General features: G+C 43.0%; 1 protein-coding gene across 1 annotated transcript in view; it reads left to right on the top strand.

Moving 5' to 3' along the window:
* The first annotated feature begins 1958 nt into the window (after nt 1–1958).
* The window catches only part of Pcgf5 (polycomb group ring finger 5), a 113721-nt gene continuing 92988 nt past the window's right edge, over nt 1959–22691 (top strand). The window contains exon 1 of the mRNA XM_045139139.1: nt 1959–1977. The gene's annotated coding sequence lies outside the window, so the exon portion shown is untranslated. The remainder of the gene's footprint in view (nt 1978–22691) is intronic.

The raw sequence follows: 22691 nt of genomic DNA, 5'->3' as shown, positions 1-22691 counted from the left end.
TTTATAATGAGCAGAATGTCTTTGAACCTCCAAACTCATCTGTTGAAATCCTAATCCTCAATGTGATGAGTTTGGGGGTGGTGGAGCCTTTAAACTTTTAAAATTTACTTTTTATGGGATTTTTTTGAAGCAGGATCTCACATGAGCCCAGGCTGCCCTGGAACTTACTCTGAAGCCCAGGCTGGCCTTGAACTCAGGTGATCCTCCTACTAAGGGTCCAGAATGTTAGGATTATAGTAATGTGCCACCACTCCTAGCAGAAGTGGGGCCTTGGAAAGATGACCGGGTGATGACAGTGGAGTCGTTATGAATGGGATCAGTGCCCTCAGGACAGGGACTCTGGAGCTCTCATCTGTGTTGTTTCAAGACTACAAGGACACAAGAGGACGTCAGCCTGTACTCCAGAAAGGTAGAGCACTCTCGCCAGAACTCTGATCATGGCAGCACCCTGATGTCAGACTTCCAGCCTCTGGAACTCTAAGCAACAGGTTTTTATTCTTTAAGTAAATTAGTCTATGGCCAGACTTGTCCAAACTAAGGCAATGTTTAGCGCGTTAGTTAGTGCCCATTGCGAATCTAATGGGACACAGGGGTGGCAGGGAGTAAATACAGAGCTGGGAAATAAGGACACGCTCAGGGTTTAGAAGTGTTTGCTTCTGGCCAGATAAGGTTTGGGGTCTATCAGAAGACATTTTTACTAGAGACTCCGTTTTTCAGTGCCAGCAGAGATGCGGATTTTGAGGCAAAGCACTGTCGTTTCACAGCTTTCTGTTGGCCCATAGTCTCTACCCCGTTGCAACCAGGCTCCTCTTTAAGGAACGTACAGAATGGGAGGGGAGATGGTGTACATAGGGAGAAAATGTAAGTCAGACCTGATGCCAGCCACCAGGCGGTCTTCTGTCCAGGTGTCCATAAGGCTACCCATAAATGGTAGGAAGTGGGAGAGGAGCTGAGTCTAGGAAGATGTGACAGGTGGAGGGAACTATGAGGCTTTCTGGCATGGAACAGAACAGGATCCAAAAGCAGATTGTTCAAGGGCAGAGGCAGCCCAGGTGTGGTCTGTAGACATGTGGGCTTTGAGGTGACAGTTGGGCAGCAGAAAGAAAGTCAAAGGATGGCGGTCCAGCTGTGAGCGTCTCTGACACTCCTGCATTGGAGCTTGAGGCCACGTGGAGTCATCAGCATGGCAAGGTCACTCCTGGGAGGGCAACTTTGGAGTGTTGCGAGGAAAATGGACTGGAAGCAAGTAGAGATGCATGAGGCCAGAGAGCAACTGCGAGCTTCCACGGCCAGCTTCCAGAGGAAGCCTCGACTTGACCAAAGGGACACATTCATATTTGAACTGTTTTATCTACCTGCTCAAGGACAAGCTTCCTGTGTGTGTGTGTGGGGGGGGGTCCCTTTCTGCTGCTGAATGATAAGAAGTCTCCAGCCAGAGAAGTTTCAACTTTCTCCTCGCCAAGGTCGGCTACTACAGGTGGGCTTGAACGCTCCGCTGCACGTCCACTCTGGACGAGCCTGGTCGCTGTTCTCCCTCCAGGCCCTGGCACTGCTGTGGGCCAGGCCAGCAGGCGCTCCGGGAGCTGCGAGGCGGCGGCGGCGGCGGCGGCGGCAGCGAGAGGCTGTGCCCCAGTTTGTGTCCAATCAGGGAATGCGGGCTGTGCCCCGAGCCGGGCAGCAATGCGTAAACAAACCCACTGGCAACTCCTCCGCCCCCTTGGCGCGCTCGCCCCGCGTCCCGCCGCCTCCGCCTCCGCCGTCGCCACCACCGCGGGCTCGGTTGTCCTCGTGCCCGCCCGCGGGGCCAGCCCCGACCCCCGCGCGCGCCGAGCCGAGCCGCGCCGCGCCGCGCCGCTCACGCCCCGCCCCGCCCCCCGCCGGCGCGGGCTGCCTCACCTACCGCCCCACGCGCGCGCGCTCGCTCGCGCACCACGCGCCCCGCGCGGCCCGCCCGGATCGTGGCCTCTCGAGAGCAAGGTAAGGGAGATGCGCGGGGGGAGGGATCCAGGCGGCCCCCGAAGTTTCTGGCGTGGCTCTTTCCCGCTGGGGCGGGCGGGGGGTGGTGGCGGAGCGCTGGAGATTCCCCCCCCACACCCCCTACCCCGAGCGCCCAGCGAAGCCCGGCGGGCTGGAGGGGGCCGCGCGGCGCCGGGGGTCACAAGTTGCCGAAGCTGACACGGGCGGGTGCGGGCGGGCCGACGGCGCGCGGAGCCGGGCTGCGGGCGCGGCGGGGCCGGGCGGGCCGGGGAAGGGCCCCCAGGAACTTTCTCGTCCCCCGAGGGGCGCCTGCCAGCTCGGGCCGCGGCCCCGATCCCGGACCTCTGGCTCCGGGGTTGGAGGGAGACCGTGAAATGTGTTTGGAAGAAGCTGACGCAGTTTGTGACGCTCGCTCGCGGCTTCCTGAAGGGGACCGGCGGCCGCGGCAGCTCCTTCGCGGACGAAGGGACGGAGCCCCGGAGGCACACGGACCCTTCTCCAGCCCCCCCCCCCCCCCCGTCCCGGGAGCGCCGCGCGTTCCGGCGCCTAGTTTGGGGACGTGGGGGGGGGGGGGAGGAAGGCGAGGGCTCCGGGGCGTGAGCATCTGCTCCCGGCCGCACACCGGCCCCGGCAGCGCGCGTCGCTTCCGCTTTGATCGCGCGGGTTATTATATAAGATGTCACGGAGAGGAAAGCGGCGAGCGAGCGGGAGGTGCGGTGGCGAGGGCGCGCTGGCCTGCCGCGACTGGCGGGGTGCAGGGGTGCAGGCAGGAGGCAGGGCCCCGGCGGGGACCCACCTGTGCGTCACTGCGGGCGCCAACCGTGGTTGTTTTGCGGGGGGTGGGGGGGCACGACGACAGCCTTGCCCACCGCTCCCCTCTCTACCCGGGGAACTCTTCTCTCTGCCACCTCGCCTGGCTCTCCACGTTTCTGCTCCGGGCATTTGTACTTTGAAACATTTGTTTAATAGGAAGGAAGCTGCGTGTGCGGCCGTCATCGTACGCCCGGAACGTGTGGCCCCGAGCGCCAGCGGTGAATGAATCATCGGCCCGCGGACCGGGCTGGGATGATTCACGCGGGGCGCACACACGCGCGCGCGCGCCCCCGGCGAGCCGCTGGCCCGGGGAGAGCGGCCCTTCTGCAGTGACGACGCCGGCGGGCCGGGCCGGGTGGGTGGGCGGGTCGTGGTGCGAGAGGGCGGCGGGTTTTTCCCCCCTTCCACGCTAACTTTGAAGGTGTCAGGTTCCCCACCTTCCCGGAGGCTCAGCTCGCGTTCTTTTGGAAGGGTTACAGGATTCCACCTGGCAGCGTTAATGAGTCAGAGGAGAAGCGCTGATTCGCTGCTATAGCACTGGGTCCAGTCTCATTCAGAATTTGAATAGGAGGTATCGGACTTTGAAGGAATCTTTCTAGTAATTGCACCCTCTTAAGTAGCTTTCAAGTAATTAGTAAAATTTAAAAAGCAAGTGGATCTTAAGAACAGTAAGGAGCTCCTTAAGTAAATGACCTTTTAGGCTAGGCAATGGGTTCTTTTTAAGTTTTAAAAACAACCTAGTTTTTTCATTCATAAATACGGATCTTTTTCTTCCCCACCGTGATCATCTTTAAACACCAACTTGACTCATTCCCAGCTCATCCCGCATTTACAAGAACAAAGTTTTCTTATCATTTACAGGTCACCTCCAACGTCAGGGACCCACAGAGACTCTTGATAAATCTTTTTATATGTATATATTTTTTTATTTATTTGAGTGAGCGAGAGAGAGCGCGAGCGAGCAAGCCAAATAGAAAGAATGGGTGCACCAGGGCCTCCAGCCACTGCAGAGGAACTCCAGACACATGTGTTGTCTTATGCATCTGGTTTAGGTGGATCCTGGGGAATTGAACTGGGGTCCTTTGGCTTGTTTGAGACAGGGTCTCCCTTGTTTTTGCTGCTCAAAGCACACCAGTCTAGCTGGCCTAGAAACTTCTAGAGTCTCCTGGCTTCCCCTCTCATTGCCATGGGCATGTTGGGATCACAGACCCATGGTCCACTTTGTGTCTGGCTTTCCCTGGATGTTGGAGAATTAATCGAACTCAGGTCAGCAGGCGTGAAAGCAAGTGCCTTTAACTCTGAGCCATCTCCTCAGCCCCTATAAACTTTATATTATAAATAATAAACAAGAGCCAATTAATCAGCCTCAATCTTATACCAATACTTTCAGAACTCTGTATTTCCAAAGTCCACTACTAAACAAGTGGAGGCATTGTCCAGTTCTCTTCCCATAACAGAAACTGTGATCATCTTTGGAAGTAAAATTTCAAGAGTGAAGTCAGGAAAGAAAGAATCCTAGAGCTAAGACACACCTTGAAGTTAGAGGGCAGCATTCCTTTTTCCCATCTCCCTCCTTTAGGAAACTAAGGCACACAGTGAAGTGATTTGTTCAAGATTCAGGGTTGGGGAGTAGAACCAAGAATCCTGGCCTCCCACTGGAGTCTACATTGTGGTAAACCCCTGAACCCATCAGATTGTCAGTACCAACAGGTGGAAGGAATGATTCGTACCATTCACGGATGTCTGACTCTTGCTTGTGAACTCTCAGTAAAATCATGTTTTATCTAGCTTTGTCCCCTCCCATATCCCTTGGACTAGGTTTTTGTTGTTGTTACTGTTTTGTTTTGCTTATTTTGAGATTTGTTACTGCTTTTTATGTTGCTTTTTACCTTTTGTTCTGTTTTCCATGTAGGGTCTTACTCTATCACAGGCTGTCTTGGAACTCTCTCTATACTCCCAGGCTGGTCTTGAACTCACAGAGATCCTCCTACCTGTGCCTCCCAAGTTCTGAGATTAAAGGCATGTGCCACCACACCCAGCTCTACTTTTTATCTTTTCATTGATAATGCTTTATACATATACATAATGATCATAAGCCCCTCTTTTTTTTTTGTCCCATCCTCTTTCCACTGAACTCCTTTCTAACTAGTCCTTCTATTTTGTTGTCTTTTTGCCCTACTTCATTATTTATGAGAGTATTTTGATAAGTCCGGTATTATGCAGGTCTTGTGCGGATAATAACCACCACTGGAGGTCATGAATACAATGGCCATTTTGTATCTGGAAAACAGCATTCCATAGCACTTCTCCCCATCCTGTGGCTCTGACATTCTTTCTACCATCTCTTCTGCAATAGTCCCCTGAGCCTTCTAGGGTGTGGAAGAGTTGTCTCCACTACCACTTCTCATAACTTTAACACGTTTTTGAGTCTCCCCACAGTAGTCATTGCTATCTAGACAGAGAAGCATCTTTAACCAGAAGTGAGAATAGCACTAACATATGAATATAAACATAAATAAAAGGCTGGTTGGTGGGCATAGTATATCTGTTAAGCCAAACAGTAGTAGTTATATTTTGCTTTAGGGCCCATGACCTTCCCAGCTATAGCCTTTTGACTAGGTTTTCAAAAATCATGGAGCAGGCCTCAGATCCAAAGCAGTTGGTTACCCCCTTGCCAGACATGTCACTATTGCACTAGTGGGTATATCTTGTATGGCTGGCCACTTGTATAGCTTACAAGGTCCACTGCTGGTTAAGACTGTTGATGACTTTTCTCTCTCAGCAGACATCTCCCAGCACTATAACAGCTTGTCAACAAAAAAGAAGCCTACCAACTCAGTTTTAGCTTGATTTCTCGGACTTGTAGCCAATGCATGTCTTATCTTCAACAGTACGATCTTACCATATAGTCCTAGTGGGCAACTAAGAAACTTAGCAATAGCCTATATTTTTGGGGGTGGTTGGGGGCATCAGGAGCCTTCCTGACCAACTCACTGGTAGGTATCCCAACCCTAGCACAGGAATTTTACAACCTATGGTTTCTGGGTATAGCATTATTCACTACCATAGAGTACTTCTGCCCAAACTCTCTCTCTCTCTTTAAAAACATATAATATTTATTTTTAATTAGCTAACAAAGAAATGGGTTATCATATGACTAATAATATCTTTAACTTTGATTAACCCTACTCCCAACCTTTCTCTCTTCCATCCCCCTCCCTTTACCCCATTTAGACTTCCACCCCAGTATTCAGCCCCTCTTACTTAAATATCTTAAATATCTGCGTGTGAAAGATTACATGGTATCTTTGCCTTTCTGAACCTGGATAGTATTGTTGAATATGGTTGGACAATTATTTTTAAATTGAAAATATACTAAAGAAATAAAAAGCAGGAAAACATATCTTTACCAGATTGAAAAAGGTATCTGACAAATGGGATTATAATATTGGCATAAGTTGCCTTAAAGGTTTCATAAAGATAATGCTACTATCTAATTCTTATGTCTCAAAAATTTCAAAAATGGCTTAAAGCTTTTAGTGTACATATTCACTTAATTGCCATAATTATTTACTAGAAATCAGTGGGAGACAGAAATTAGGGCATCTACTAGGTGTTGTACATGTCACAGTTCAGTAGGAAAAACTGAACCTCAGGCCTACCTTCAAGCAGTAGTCTCCATTATAAGATTCTTAACTTATGTGGAAAATTCTCTCATTCTAAAGTGCCAGGCAGGGGAGGTGCCATCTACCTTGAAGGAGTATTGTGAGACTGGCACAATATATAAAGGGTCTGGTGTATACAAGGCCCTTAATGCTTGATATCAAGCAGGATGCATGCTTGTAATCCCAGTATTTAGGATGTGGAGGCACTGCACAGCAAGTTCAAGGCCAGGCTGTACTACATGAGACCCTGTCTCAAAAAAAAAAAAAAAATAGTTAATAACTGCTGTGCTTCAGTTATGTAACTGTTGGGCTGGAATAGGGAATTAAATGATCTCTAAGGTCTTGCCCAACTCTATTTTAGGAACCATTTATGTTTGTGCTATTCTGCAATTTCAGCTTAAATAAAACTATCCCTATGTTAATTTAACAAGATGAACTGCAAAAAAATGTTAAGTTTCTAGGATAATTTGCTTTGTGTAACCTCAGTGATAGTAACCACATTTTATTATTCTATATGTCATATAGATACAAAGTTAACTTGAATATTCTCTTTTACAGCTTACTACATGAAAGGCAGTGTAAGGAGTATGTGAGTTAATCAGAGGGTATGACAGGTAACCAAAAGCTACATTACATGGTAGAACTGCTAGAGAATCATAAATAATATTTTGTGAATTCAAAGAATGAAAAATCTATTACTAGCCAGAAAATTCAAAAATACCTTAATTAGGGAATTTTATTTAAGGTCTTAAGTAATTGGTAAGACTTCAACTGGCAGAGGTTTGGGGACTAGCCTCTACTAAGACATGAAAAAATATACAATCATATCCAAAAATAGAGAAAAATGTGGTTAGTCTGAGGAGGCTGCTGGGAGTTTAATGGAGAAAATGGGAAGATTGGGGAGACATTGTGAAGCATCTTAATTGTTGAGCTAAGGAGCTTTTTGAGTATGTAATAGAGAACATCAAAGATATTAGCAGGGAAGGGATGTGATCAAAGGTATGTGTTATGATTAATCTGAATGGGTAACAGTGGTAATTCCAGTTAGGAAACTATTTAACTGGCCTTCAGAAGAGAAGCCGTGCAAACCTAAGTTAGGGTGGGAGGAGATTGGGCTGGATGAGATGTAGTAGATATAGGTGTGACCACAGTCTCAGTTTGTTGGCTATTTGAAAGCAGAACCACCTGGGCTGGTGTTGACAGGAATTAACCTACAGTCAGGAAGGGTTACTGGTAAAGCATCTCCTAAGTAGTACTTTCATCAATACATAGGTGTCTAATTAATGGAGAAGATTGTAAGTTAGGATGGAGGGATAGATAGATGATAGGTGAACACAGATTAATCATAACACATACCTTTGATTTGTACCAATGAAATATCCAAACATATGAGAGCTTTCAAAAGTAGGAAAAGAGGCATTGGAGAGATTGCTCAGTGGTAAGGCACTTGCCTGCAAAGCATAACGACCCAGGTATAATTCCCCAGTGCCCACGTAAAACCAAAGTGGGACATGCATCTGCAGTGGCTAGAATCCCTAGTGCACCCATTCATATTCATTCATTCATTCCCTCCCTCCCTCCCTCCCTCCCTCCCTCCCTCCCTCCCTCCCTCCCTCCCTCCCTCCCTCCCTCCCTCCCTCCCTCTCTCTCTCTCTCTCTCTCTCTCCCTCCCTCCCTCTCCATGAGCAAATGAGTAAATAAAATATTTAAAAAGAAGAAAGAAAAAGATCTAGGATGTCCTTATGGAAGAGGGTGGCAAGCCTTGAGAATAAGTGAGTGAGAAGAATACTCAAGAGGACAATGAGAGTATCTGTGAAACATTCTCAAAAAGGAAATAATGAATGGGCTGGGGATTCATTCAGCACTTAAGTTCTTGTCTGACATATTCAAGGCCCTGAATTTAATCCATAGTATCACAACAAAACAAACCAACAGCAACAACAACAACAACAAATCAGCCTGTGGAATACAAAAGCATAAAGAAGGTGTTTGTGGGTGGAATGGCTTCCATTTGAGAAGCAAGGAGTAGGGAGGTAAGGAATACACCAGGAACTCCTCAGGTAGGAGGAGTGGAAGTATGGTACAATGACCTTATCTCTAGATTGCACAGGAAACTCCTGACTCAAATTTGTGATCCCAGTATAATCATGGAATGCTATTTGGACAAATGATGGCCATTTTTATACCTTTTTCAGTATTTATTCAGTTACCTTGATCCTAATAAAGGAATTATTTCTGGGGAAAATATGGAAATAAAACACGAAAGGGATATGAAAAGTTATATCAGGGCTGAGGAGATGGCTCAGCAGTTAAGGACACTTGCTTGTAAAACCTGCCGGCCTGAGGTTCTGGTCCCCAGTACTCACATAAAGCCAGATGTGGCTCATGCATCTGGAGTTCATTTTAGCAGCAAGAGGCACTGGTATGCCCATTCATTCTCTTTCTTGAATAAAAATATTCTTTAAGCAAGTATATTAATTTGGTAGAAAGGAAGAAATAAAACCTTTTTTTTTTAATTTTTTATTTATTTATTTGAGAGCGACAGACACAGAGAGAAAGACAGGTAGAGGGAGAGAGAGAGAATGGGCGCTCCAGGGCTTCCAGCCTCTGCAAACGAACTCCAGACGCGTGCGCCCCCTTGTGCATCTGGCTAACGTGGGACCTGGGGAACTGAGCCTCGAACCGGGGTCCTTAGGCTTCACAGGCAAGCGCTTAACCGCTAAGCCATCTCTCCAGCCCGAAATAAAACCTTCTTTGAAGATAACATGATTATATTAGAATGTAGAAGTGTAAGCAAATTCTTGGAACTAGTGAGTAGTTACAGCAAAATTACAAGATACAAAGCTAATACAGAATTATGAAATTTGAAATTAAGAACATAGTATAATTTTCATTAGCAAAAAAAGGAAATTAAATACTGTGGCATAAACCTAACAAAATATGTATAAGATCTAAGTAGTAAAAACTAGAAAAGTAATGAAAGAAATTGAAGGAAAATTAAGTCAATGGAGCAATATTCATATTCATGGATAGGACGATTCAATATTGTTAAGACTTCTGAACTTGATTTATAAATTCAATGCAATCTCAACCCGAATTTCAGTAGCTATTTTATGAATATTGAAAATCGACTTTAACTTTATGTAGAAAAGCAAAAGATCCAGAATAACCAACACAATGGCACAAAACAGAGTTGGATGGTTGGTACTAATTGGCTGCAAGATTGACTATGGAGATGTGGTGATCAAGACAATGTAGAATTAGTAAAAGATTAAACAGATGAGTGGAACAGAAACCCTGGATATCCCACATGAAGGTAATCCACTCATCTCTGACAAAGGAACAAAGGGGAAAACACAGTCTGTGAGGTGGCTGCATGTGAAATGGATTGGTAATCTCCTGAGCATTTGCTGAAAGTACATCAAGTGATGTATAAAGTGTGGTAGGGGAGAGTAAAGGAGGTTTGGAAAGCTGTGGCTCTGTATGCACAGAACAGCAAAAACACTGAAAATTCAAAGGCAATAAAAGCTAGACTAGTTGCTGAAAGGTCTTGAAGCAGTGGTAGGAAAGTCATTCATGTATTCTTACTTTCTCCAGCAATGTTCAGAAAATTGGAAGTGGAAATGGTGTGGGTATCACTGAAACTTCCAAGTCCCTGTGGACCCTCAGTTGAGTAGGAAATCAAGTCAGAAGTAGGTGATAGGCTAGGAGAATGAGCAGTGCAATTATGTGGAGTAGCTGGCTGGTTTAGCAAGAATGAGGGGAAAGGAGAAATGGGCATGTTCAGAGGTCTTGAAGGTAACATAATTTTGGAGGGATCTATTCTGAATGATGATAAAAATTCACAGGGTTGCTGACCTAGAAGCTGTCCAAATGATCGAGGCCATTGGAAGTAGAAGGTTGCTGTCTTCAGGAACCATGAAGTCAAAGTACTCAATGACTGTGTGTCAGTGTAACTAACTCTGCTTTTAACAATTGTAGAATATAAATATGAAAGCCTTTCTTAGCACTTACTACAGAAAGAGAAAGATAGAAGGTAAGGAAGAGGCAAGTTATTCTTTAATTTCAAAGATGAGGAGGCTCCAAAGTCTTTTAAGCACTTTCTAAATTTATTTATTTATTTATTTATTTGACACAGAGGGATGAAGGAGAGGGGAGAGAGAGAAAATGGGTGCAGTAGAGCCACTGCAAACGAATTCCAGATGCACGTGCCATAATGTGCATCTGGCTAACGTGGGACCTGGAGAATCGAACCTGGGTCCTTAGGCTTCACAGGCAAATGCCTTAACCACTAAGCCATCTCTCCAGCCCTTAAGCACTTTCTAGAAATATGAGGATTACTCAAGTTTGCAAACCTGCAAGGCAGAGCTGGAACTGGAAAGAACTGAAATCCCTGAATCGCAGTTAGTATTGCTGCGTGGACAGAATAGTTAAAAGTATTAACTGAGCTTCTGTGACATCGGCTCAAAGAGCTCTGTCCTGACATGGCATGTGAGGGCACCATCAACTAAACTACCCCTAAGAATTAGTAACCAAAATGTAAATACCTTTACTAGTGAAGGCTAGACTGGAAAACATAGTTTGGTGTGAAGCTCAAAATTATGTTGCATCCCACTTTCACCTAGTGTAAACTTCAGATGGAAACCTTGAGACTGTACTGCAGAAATGCTTACCCAAGAGTTTGCCTTTTACTGTCCAAGTGGAAAGAGAGAAAGATGCCATTTGCCACAGGTTATTATCTTTGGTAGAAAAACTCCATTCATTTACTAAGACCTATGATGTAGACCCCTGTCATTCCAGCCAAAGGAATAGTTTCCCTCTATGAGGCAAGTATAGCTTAAAAGAGGAAGATGCAAGGAGTATAATGGGAATACCCCTCCTTTGGAAATCTCTTGTATCACAAAGAGGCATTGGTTCCCCTTAAGGTTCCCATAAGGCTACTGACTACTCATAACTTTCTTATTTCCATTTGAAACAAGAGGGAGCAGGTACCTTGTTAGGTCACATAGATGTGAATGAGGTGACTCAGAACCGTTTGAACCTACGTCCTCAGTTATCAGTTCCACAGCCATGCTTAGAGGATTACCTCTTCCTCACTGGGAATCTCAGGAAATCACTGATGCCACAACGGCTTTGAGATTCTTTGTTCAAACTCTTAACTTTGGAAAAGTAGAAAGTTCTTCTTCATCAGATGTTTAAGCTCCTAACTTGCTTTCTCTCTCCTCTCTCTCTCTCTTTCCCTCCTTCTCTCCTTCCTTCCATCTCATATATGTATATGAATTAATTCTAATTGTGGTGTGTGTGTGTGTGTGTGTGTACTCGCATGTGGAGCTCAGAGGACATCCTTAGGTTTCAGTTCTCACCTTCCACCTTCATTGAGATGGGGTCTCTTGTTTAGCTGGCTTGGGAGCTTCAGGAGTCTTCTGACTCCACCTCCTATTGCCATAGGCACTTTGGGATCACAGACACTGTGCTGCTTACATTCAGCTTCACGTTCTGGCAATCTGAACTCTGGTTGTCAGACTCATGCAGCATGTACTTTTAACCACTGACCCATTTCCCCAGCCCATCATTTTTATCTTGTTCTAGAGATAGGATCTCACTGTAGCCTAAGCTAACCTGGAACTCACTCTGTAGCCCTAGGTGGCCTGGTACTCACAGTGATCCTCCTACCTTGGCTTTGGAGTTCTGCTCCCAGCACCATCACTTTTTTTCCTGGCAGTTTTAAGGATCAAATGAAGGGCCTTGAAGTTATACAAGCACTCTACCAGGGCAGCTACCACTGAGCTACATTCACAGCCACTATGTCTTTTTCTTTCTTTTTAAAATTTATTTTATTAGTTATTGACAGACTTAGTATGTAAATACCACATGTTGGTACCACCCTTTCCCTTATCCCTGCCCCTTTCTGAAGAGGCCCTCCTCGTTGGGAATGTAAGATATCCCCGTGGGAATTGTGGGTCATGCATTGTGGGAGCAGCAGTCATTTATGGGGGAGAGGCAATGTCTCTGCCCATAATGTCCCAACTTGTGGCTCTAATAATCTTTCCACCCACTTTTCTGCAAAATTCCCTGACCCATGTTGAGTTCGTTCTAAGTCTACTTCAGTGATGGGCTCTTAGGAGCCTCTGCATCTCTGGATTGGTAGGTGTTGAGTGTCCTCAGTGTCTGTCTCCTTCACCCTTGTGCTGATACCAGGTTCACTAGAAAACAGCACTCTTGATCATTTCCCCAATTGTTCTGTGGTTTCAGCTGGGGCCAGGCTGAAGGGTGATGGGTCATTTATCTCATGTCCCACACACCCATCTAAAAAAGAGAAGCAGGTTCTCCAACAGAGAGTGAAGTCAGTGCCAGTTAAATGGGATAACCATTATTAATTTAAAGTGAATTTAATAGGTGTAGACCCTCTTATATCCCAAGATTAGTGGGAGCTTAGTATTGGAAAGCAAAATCATTATGTGGATATGATTCTGACTTGTTTCCTATTTCCAAATATGGGTTCCTTTCCACTGAGTGGATCTGTTAGCCAATCCAAGAGCAGGTGGTACCCACCGTGGCTGTGTGCCACTGTTGCACTTGTGTGAGCATCATGTCAGGTCGTTTGCTTCTGAGTAGCTTAGACCTCAGGTTGTTCAGATAGATGTTGGCCATGTTCTCCCAGCAGCTCATGTAGCACTTTCCAGTACTAGACCGGCTGTTTGGGTGCTGGCTTTCCTCCAGATTCTAGCCAGGTCTCTTTCTTCATTTATTAAAAGTGATTTTAACTTTAAAGCAGAAAGAGATAGAAGAGAGACAAAGAGAATGGGCACACCATGCCATCCAACTGTTTCAAATGGACTCTAGATTCATACACCACTTTTTGTATCTGGCTCTACGTGGGAACTGGGGAATCAAACTTGGGTCATTAGGCTTTGCAGGCAAGCGCCTTGACCAGTGAGCCATCTCTCCAGCACCACATCCACTATTTCTAATTTTATGAACTAATTATTAAGTGCTCTAGACTCCTAATCAATAACATAGGAGGAAATAATATTCATTCTGTCGCCTAAGGATTTGATGTAAAAGCTCTTTGCAAATAAATAGTGATGTTCAATGTAAGTTATTAGTATTACCATAAGAAACGCAATGTCAACTAAAATGCTTAAGAGTTTTTATTGAAAATAAGGTATTTTGAATAAAACAAGGAAGATGGCTATAAAATATGCTGGGGCACAGGTTTAGACTTTAAAAGAATAAAAATTATGGCAACTTTTCTTTTTTATTCATGTCAAACTGTATAATAATTCTGGCTAAATGAGATTAAACCAGTATATTTCCTGACAAGTGAAATTTCTGCCTGTTTCTCTTTTAACTTTTTTAAAAGAGTAATTTTTATTACAAAATGTAATACAAATACAGAAAACTTTTGAAATGTAAATGTGCACTTTAATGAATTGTAAGAAGTGAACATCCGTGCAATTACCTCACAGCTAAAGAACTAGACCAATTTAATCTTTTCCACATGGGGAAACTTCTCCTGTTAGATGCTTGGTGTTGTTATTTTTTTTTTTTTCAAGGAAGTCCTGAGTAGTAGCAGAAGGCAATTATGAAGTTTTGGCAGGTCCAGAGTATGCACTCCTTTCAAGTGGAATTAGATCAAAGGTGCAATACTAGTGTTTTACTCTGTAGTCATTCTTGGAATTTATTTATCCTTGTAGTTGAATTTTGTGTTTAGGGCAAGTGCTGGGTTTTTATCCTTAAAGATTGAAATCTTTAGGCTAAGCATCTTCAATTTGTCTCCTTTAGATGAGGGTGAGAAGGTTGTAATCTTTGGATATGAGAAAAGTCTGTGTGCCTGACTATTTCTTAAAAGTTTTTGGTCTTTAATTCTTTTCCTGTCTTTAGAGGCAAACTAGTCAAGATTCCACTTCAGATGGCTTTGTACAGTAATCCAAAGTCTTTTTTGAAAGTACCTAACAGTTATCAAGGCAAATACCTTTCATTTCAGGAAGATGTGAAGTGGTAAGAAGGGTTTGATAAAAAGGCTCTTCTTGAATGAAAATACACATTTCCTTTGTTTATTACAGTCCAGGGTTAAAAATCATATCGTAGTATAAGAATAACTCAATGAGATTACAGGTCAAAAGTCTTTTGTGTTATTTAGAAAAGGATTCTCATTTACTTAATTTAATCACTGATTGTGTAGCTCAGGCTGGCCTTGAATTTTCCATTCTCCTTGCTTCAGACTTCCTTGTACTACGTTTATAGGTAATGAGACACCATACTTGGCTTAACAATTTTTGAATAATATTTATTTGTGATTAACAAAAAAGGTACTTTTCTTGCATCTTAATAAATAGTAAAAATAACTGGAAAAGTATGCCAGCTACTCAGATGAATCTATAAATCAGGGGGAAAGGAGGAGTGCTGAAAGACTTAAGAGAATGATACAGCTTTGGTGACACCTTCTCTGCTTGTGAGATTTGATTATTGAAACCTCAGATCAGAATTTGGTAGATTGAACATGATGACTGTCAGTGTCTCCTGAGACACTATCTTAATTTTCTGTCACTGGGATCAAATATGTAAGATAAGCAACTCAAAGAATGAAAGATTTGTTTGGTTCATAGTTTCAGAGGCTTCAGTCCATACCCACTTACCCTGATGCCCATGGATTTGAATCAAGGAGAGACAGAGACAGACACACATACAGAGAGAGAGAAAGAGAGAGAGAGAAGAAGAAGAAGAAGAAAGAGGAGGAGGGAAAAGGGGAAGTAAAGAGAAGGGACGTTGAGGGGAGGGAGAGAGAAGAGGAGAGGCAGGCAGAGAGACAGACTAACTCAAGTTTTGATGTTCCAATATCCCATCAAAGGGCAAATCCCAATTATTTAACTTGCACTAGGTCCAGCCTCCTAATGTTCCCACCATTCCCCAAGAGTGCTGCAAGCTTAGACTTAAGTCATTGATTGACACATGAGACTTTAAGGGACATTCTAGATCCAAACTATTAACAAATGTCCTCGTGGTGAACACGAAAGGGGGCTCCAGAAGGCAAGAGACACAAGGAGAACATGAAATACAGCAAAAGAACAAAGCAAGGACATCAGATTAGTACAGGGACTGGTTGAAGGGAGGCAGGCATTCAGTGCGAGGAGTATAGGGGAGAGAGGGCAAGGGAGAGTGGCAGGAGAGGACTGTAGTCACAATACAGTTTGCATATGTGTAAAATGTATCAATAAAAAGGAAAAAAATCAAATAAAAATTTTAAATAACTTAGTATTAACTTAGTATAATGGAGAAAGTTGATGTGTAAGGGTCTGGAGGGTATTGGAGTAAATAGTGGGAAGAAGCAGACAATTTACACTGGAGAAACTGAGAGAGGCTCTGGATTTAGAGGTCTTACAGCAGGGTATGGGTTTCAAAATGAAAGACTGGGTGAAAGTCTGAAAAAGGAGCTAGAGGCTCATTTCTGTCCCATATACACAGATGAAATATTTGCCTGACAATATAATCATTTTTTTTGTCTCTAAAAATCAAAATAAATGAAGGGTTATGGCTTTAGACATGACAGACAAAACAGAGAAGGGTAAAATGATCAAATGGAAAAAGATAAATTTAATGAAATTCTGCATGCTAAACAGTGAGACACTAGGTACTTCCTCCACCTTGATCCTAGGCTATCAGGTAGGATGTCGAGGGTTTGTGCTGGGCAACATGAGCAGCCGAGAGAAGAGACCTGCAGATACTGACATATGGTGATACTTCAGATGCTGCAGTAGAAAAGAATGATTTACTACTTATCTCTTCACCCAGTGAACCTAGTTAATGGCCCTACTACTGCCCTCCCTTCCCTTCTGCCATGAACTTGGAACTAGACATCAGATTTTCAGTGACACTCTTACAAAAAGTAAATAGCTAATGAATAGGAGGCATTTGAAAATAACCTTCCAAAAATCACAGAAGTCCAAACTATTGTTTACATGTCTAAAGAGATGACAAAATTTTCTTCCATTAGATAAGAGCAGAGACTTTAAAAATTAGTAATTATGGACTAAGAAATATTTCTTAGGAATTAAACATAAAATGGCAAAAAAGTAATTGGGAAGAAACAAAACAGGTTAAGAAGCAAAAAGGAGGGAGAATGTGATAGAAGAAATAGAATTAAGGTACTATTCAGTAGGTATAATATGCTATTAAGAATTCTAGACTACAGAGAAAAGGTAGGGAAACTACCAGATAAGTAAGAAATTTTTAGGACATCCATCTCAGGGTTGGAAACCCATATACTGATGTACAACTCATATCACTATAAAATTTCAACACACTAAGAAAATTAAAATACACTAAATCCTACAGAAAAAAAAAAAAGGTCCTTCAATGCCTTAGTAGCAGTACTGCACTTTTAAGAACACTGGCTGAATTCCTTCAAAATTTAGAGGGAAATTATATGCTATCTAAAAATTTAAACATGAACTATCAACTGGACATTTTTAGTGGGAGATAGAATTTGGACATATTGTAATTTTTTTACTTTTATATAACTTATAACAGGTTATATTCTTATCCCCTCATCCCAGCTTCTGTTACCCTGGGGGCCCTCCTCAGAGGAGTTATGGTATTCACTGTAATTCCTAGGAAGTACTGACATGACTGAACAATTCAGAAAACCTGGTATATGGGGGAGGGATGAATTATAAATGGTTGTACAAGAAAATAACTCAGCAGATGATAGTTACATAGGTCATAATAATGCAAATCACTATTGTACTAGTTAAAAGTAAGACTACACTGCTATAATAGAACACCCCAGATTATGACCTAAAGAAGTCATTTATTTTTATTTCACATGTCAGTTCAAGGTGAGCATTTCAAGTAGGTTAAAATGCTTACTCCATACACTTATTCAGGAGCCCAGATTTCTTCCATCTTGGCCCACTGCTGTCCATTAAGGGATTGCCCTAATGGATAGTGTTAAAACTTGGTCCATCAATGTCCATGTTTTAGTTGATAAAAGCAGGAAAAAGCTACAAGGGGCAAAAGTTTAAGGTCCAAGATTGGAAGCGGCATACATCACTTTCACTTACAGTTTAACAGCAACAAAAAAATCACATGGTCATACCTACAGGCAATACTCAGAAAATTTAACAACAAACTGGTTGCCCAGCTGCTGACAAGTCAGAACACAGGTTTGCTGGAGAGTGGGGCAGGTTCAGAAGGCTCCCTGCTAAGGCACATGGTAACCCTTTATTGGCTGGGTTATGGGGAACGGTGTTGGAGAGCAGGATTAGGAGAAGTTTGGGAATAGCAGCTATCAGTAGCTGTAGTACGGAATCAACACTTGGTACAGCTATTTTATTTAGGCTAAAATGTACAGGCCAAACATTGACCTTGGCCACATTTGACTGCAAAGGAGTTTGGGACAAGTGTTGACATGACCGTTTTAAACAACACAAGAGGATATGCTTGTACATAATGGGATGTCTGCAGATACACTCATTAAAAATGTCTAAAGTTAAATATGTAGTAAATGAAGAAATGCCAGAATCTGCAGATTGTTCGGGAATAGTAAATATCAGAAGAAACTGGTGGCATGTTTATAAGTAGCATGTCTTTGAGAGTGAGGCACGGGGTACTATTATTTTTTATGTTACATCTAATAGTATACTTTCTGGTAATTTTCTTGGGTGAGTTCAATAAAAACTAAAACCAGTAAGGAAAAAAAAAAAAAAAAAAGCAATGCAGGGGTAATAGGTGTGTGTGTCAAATGTTTTCCTTGGGAAGATAAGAACATGTGTGTGTTCATTCCAGATGGGGCTCAGACAAGAAAACCAAAGCACAATCGCACCAAAATCCAGTTTTAGTGAACCAGTAAGTCTATTGGGGTTATTTACAGAGTAGGGTGAGGGGTTGCTTCCAGGAGCATAGGGCACTCAAAGGCAGCTGCATCACATGGAGCCTACCCAGCATAGGTGCATGGAACCTGCCTCTGGAGCTCTCTGCAAGGTTTATAGGGAGCTTGGCAGCTGGGTTGGTTGTAGTTTGCTCCCCAGCAGCTCCTATAACCTGGAGCAGAGGTCTTGGACTTGTAACATTAAGTTGCACTTTTTCCAGACTTGTTTAACCCAAGTCTCCTGAGCTTCCCTCCTTTGTGGAAAGAGTGCTTCATTTCAGTGTAAATCTTTATATGAAAAGGTGGATTAGAGAAAGATGGACATGTTATCCAAAGTTTTAGAAATAATGCATATTAAAAGAAGCATAACTCTGTTAGAGTTGAGTTCTCTCTCACAACTGTGCTTCTGGCACTCATTCTATCTCAGACCCTTTGGGTGACCTTTGACAAAGTTCAGATGAATCCCCAAGCTTTGATGTCCTTGGCATTGGGAGGATCTCCAGGAATCGATAATTTAAAAAAGTCTCCCAACTTCTAATTTCCAGCAAGGAATGACTCTAGTTCAGTGATCTTTAAACATCTTTGCTTCTGATTCCAAAATATCTTTGTGCTGTTGCTATCTCATTCTTATTTCTGTCTGAAGTCAGGTCTTTTCTACCCTCACATCTTAACTAGGGTGGTCTCTTTCAGGGCAGAAGAGTAGAAGGAAAGAAAGTGAGAAACAAGGGAGAAGTCATTCAGATGACTCTGAGTGATATGATCAGAGAGCCAGTATTTGTTTCTTCTTCTTTGCAAAAGCTGCATGCATTGATGCCTTTATCTTAAATTCTCTGAAATTATTTTAGGACTTAAGTTCAAGTAAATCTGAATTCACTAACATTTTTTACATCATTGTCATTACTGTTGCCTCATAAGGCTACAGCTGTCCCCTCAGGTTGCCTTCCAGCTCTGTATCCCCCGGGGTTGTCTCTGATTCTCACAGCTGAGGTCTACCAATAGCAGCAAGTCCAGGTCACAACTGGGATCACCAGAAGGCCACACAGTTTATTAGTGTCCTCTGAAGGAATTCTTAGAGGGGTTTGATAAATAAGCAAGAGATGAAGGGATTAAAAACTATGTGGTTTCCCAAGGTCAGAGGCCTTATTCCATCAGATTTTTTACTAAATAGATTCTGTATACCTAAAAGAATGTTTATTGTGTACATGAGTTATATTTTTATTTTATTTTTATTTTTTTATTTTTTTATTTATTTATTTGAGAGTGACAGACACAGAGAGAAAGACAGATAGAGGGAGAGAGAGAGAATGGGCGCGCCAGGGCTTCCAGCCTCTGCAAACGAACTCCAGACGCATGCGCCCCCTTGTGCATCTGGCTAACGTGGGACCTGGGGAACCGAGCCTCGAACCAGGGTCCTTAGGCTTCACAGGCAAGCGCTTAACCACTAAACCATCTCTCCAGCCCTGAGATATATTTTTAAATACCAGTGGAAAACTTTTTAAATAAAAAAATCTAGATTTTTGAAAATACCAAATTATAGATCAAAGTTTTCCGTGTAAATTGCACAGTTCCAGTCTATCTACACCTTCCTAGATTCAGTTGTCCTCATGAATCAGGTATGTAAGTTATCTACTTATAACCAGTTCTTTTCAAGTCAGTGTCCTGCTCCATATAATGCTAGGTCTTGCCTGTAGCATTCTGTCCATGTACAAGGAGCTGTCCCAGCTGACTTCTGGAGGATTTCTCTATATTTATACATTCTGATACAGGTAGGCCCATGTGGTCTTCCAGGTGAGGGATTGATCTGTCATATAACTTAAAGATTTATTTTAATTTATTTAGATAACTTGCAGATTTTTATTGACTTATCCTCATCTAGGGATTGACAGTTTGTATTTCTGACAAATTCCTCCATGGCTGCTTTTTGGTCAGAGGGCCACACAGAGAATAGCAGTGCTGGTTAGTGACTGATTCTCAGCCTTGGTTACACATTAGAATCATCTGAAGCACTTTAAAAATCTGTGATCTGTGTGTAGTGATTAGGTTGAGTTGGTCAAGGTGGGGGCTGATGTCTATAAAAATAGATATGAATGACATAGACGTGTCTCATTTGATATTAAACAAATCTCGGTACCCTTTTACTATGTGCAACTTGTAGATAAAAGTCTTCATTGTGGAGAATGTACCAAACACTGGCAAGAAGAAGCTAGCTATAACACCTAAGCTCATCCCTATAAATACATCACCTCCAGGAGGCCCCAATTCCAAAATTGCTACCAGCTGGGGACCTAGCATTCAAAATATGTAAATCTATAAGAGACATCTGAATCAAACCAGGACATTCCACCACTGGCTGTTATAAAGTGGTAACCATCCATGATGTAAAATGCAATGTATCCAGTCCAACTTTAAAAGTCTTCTTAGTTTTTATTAATCCCAATGATGTTCAAATATCCCCATAATCCAAGGACTTTTAACTGAGCCATAATGCCAAAAAATAAAAATAAAAATAAGGGCAAAGAATAAATATTTATACTGCAAAAGGTGGTATTGGGTATGGCAAAAAAATATTGATTTAAAATAAACGGGGCAAACATCAGACTCTGTAGCTCCAAGTCTGACAATTCTAAACGGTGATAAGTCTCCAACTCTGATAATTCTAACCAGTGATAAGTCTCAAGTTCCAATTCTGTCTCTCCAGCAAGGCTATTAACAGTCTGGGAAAACTTCATCTGGGGCCAGCAGCTCTCTGTAGTCCTGGTATCTCCATTGGATCTCCACTGTAACCCATGGTTCATCCTCAAGGCTCCATTGGACCTCCATGCAGGTAATTCAACAAGCCTGCTTCACACTGCCCATCGTCACTTCCAAAAAAATAAAGCTGTGTTGCAAATTCAGTGTCCTTCTTTCCTGCATTTGTTATACTCCATAATATCAGGTGGGCTACCAATTTGTTAATCTCCAGGGAAATAAATGCAAATTTGAAGACAGGACATGCCTTCAGCGTTCAGACCCCTTACATCAAGAGTCCACATTCTTCCTGATGTTCCAATCCAATGCAGATCAGCTGGTCCAATCGCAGTGGTTGTGATCTCTCAAACAATTGCAGCTGAATGGGTAGCAGTTTCAGTCCAAAGATGTTGTTTCCTTCTATGCCATATCCATCTGCTCACACCAGTCCATTTCTACACAATGCATCCCTGCAGAAGTTCTCAAGACACAAGCAGGCAAAACAGCAAGTTTCCCATGCAAACTGCTCCTAGCTCAGTACCTGCAAAGTTCTTTCTCACCCTTGTAAGACAAACTTAACCGTCCATAGTTCTTACTGCATTCAGGCCTTTCAACTCTGACCAGAATGGTTCATCAAGCTGTACTTACAGCACTGCACTGCAAGGAGTTTCTTGGCCAAGGTTTCAAGTATGTACACATTCCTCCCTCAAATAAGTTCCAAATGACCAAAGCTATAATCAGGTTATTAGCAGCAATGACCCCACTTGTGGTATCAACTTACTGTTGCAGTCAGCTGGCAGAAAATACCTGACCAAGAGCATCTTGTGGAGGAAATGGTTTATTTTGGCTTGCAGAATTGAGGGGAAGCTCCATGATGGCAGGGGGAAATGATGGCATGAGCAGAGGGTGGACATCACCCCCTGGCCAACATCAGGCAGACAACAGCAGCAGGAGAGTGTGACAAACACTGGCAAGGGGAAGCTGGCTGTAACACCCATAAGTTCATCCCCAATAATACATAACCTCCAGGAGGCTCCAGTTCCCAAATTGCCACCATCTGGGGACCTAGCATTCAAAACATAACTTTATGGGGGACACCTGAATCAAACCATCACAGTGTCCTATCAGTAAGAATTCAAGGAGGCATTGATTTTAAAAACACAGCTTTGGGCTGGAGCGATGGCTTAGTGGTTAAGGCATTTGCCTGCAAAGCCAAAAGATCATGATTTGATTCTCCAAGACCCACGTAAGACAGATGCATAAGAGGGCGCACACATCTGGAGTTCATTTGCAGTGGCTGGAGGCCTTGGCACACCCATTCTCTCTTTCTCTCTCTCTCTCTCTCTCTGTCTGTCTGTCTCACTCTCTTTCTCTCTGTCTGTGTGTCTCACTCTCTGTCTCTCTCTGTCTGCCTGTCTGTCTCTCACTTGCTCTCTCAAAATGAATAAATAAAATAAAAAACCCCACAACTTTGATACTTTGTTTCTTTAGAGAACTAGTGTTTCTTACTATCTCTCTCTATATGTTTGCATGTAAGTATATTGAAAAATTTCTATATGTCTAGATTTCTAGTATTTACATATTTCATTTGACAATTGTTTACACAAGATTTTAGAAATTTTTAAGACATTTTATTGTCA

This window comes from Jaculus jaculus, chromosome 1 (genome assembly GCF_020740685.1).
Source record: "Jaculus jaculus isolate mJacJac1 chromosome 1, mJacJac1.mat.Y.cur, whole genome shotgun sequence".
In the NCBI taxonomy this organism is placed as follows: Eukaryota; Metazoa; Chordata; class Mammalia; order Rodentia; family Dipodidae; genus Jaculus; species Jaculus jaculus.
Note: the sequence above shows the minus strand (reverse complement) of the source record. Positions and strands in the feature narration are given on the sequence as shown.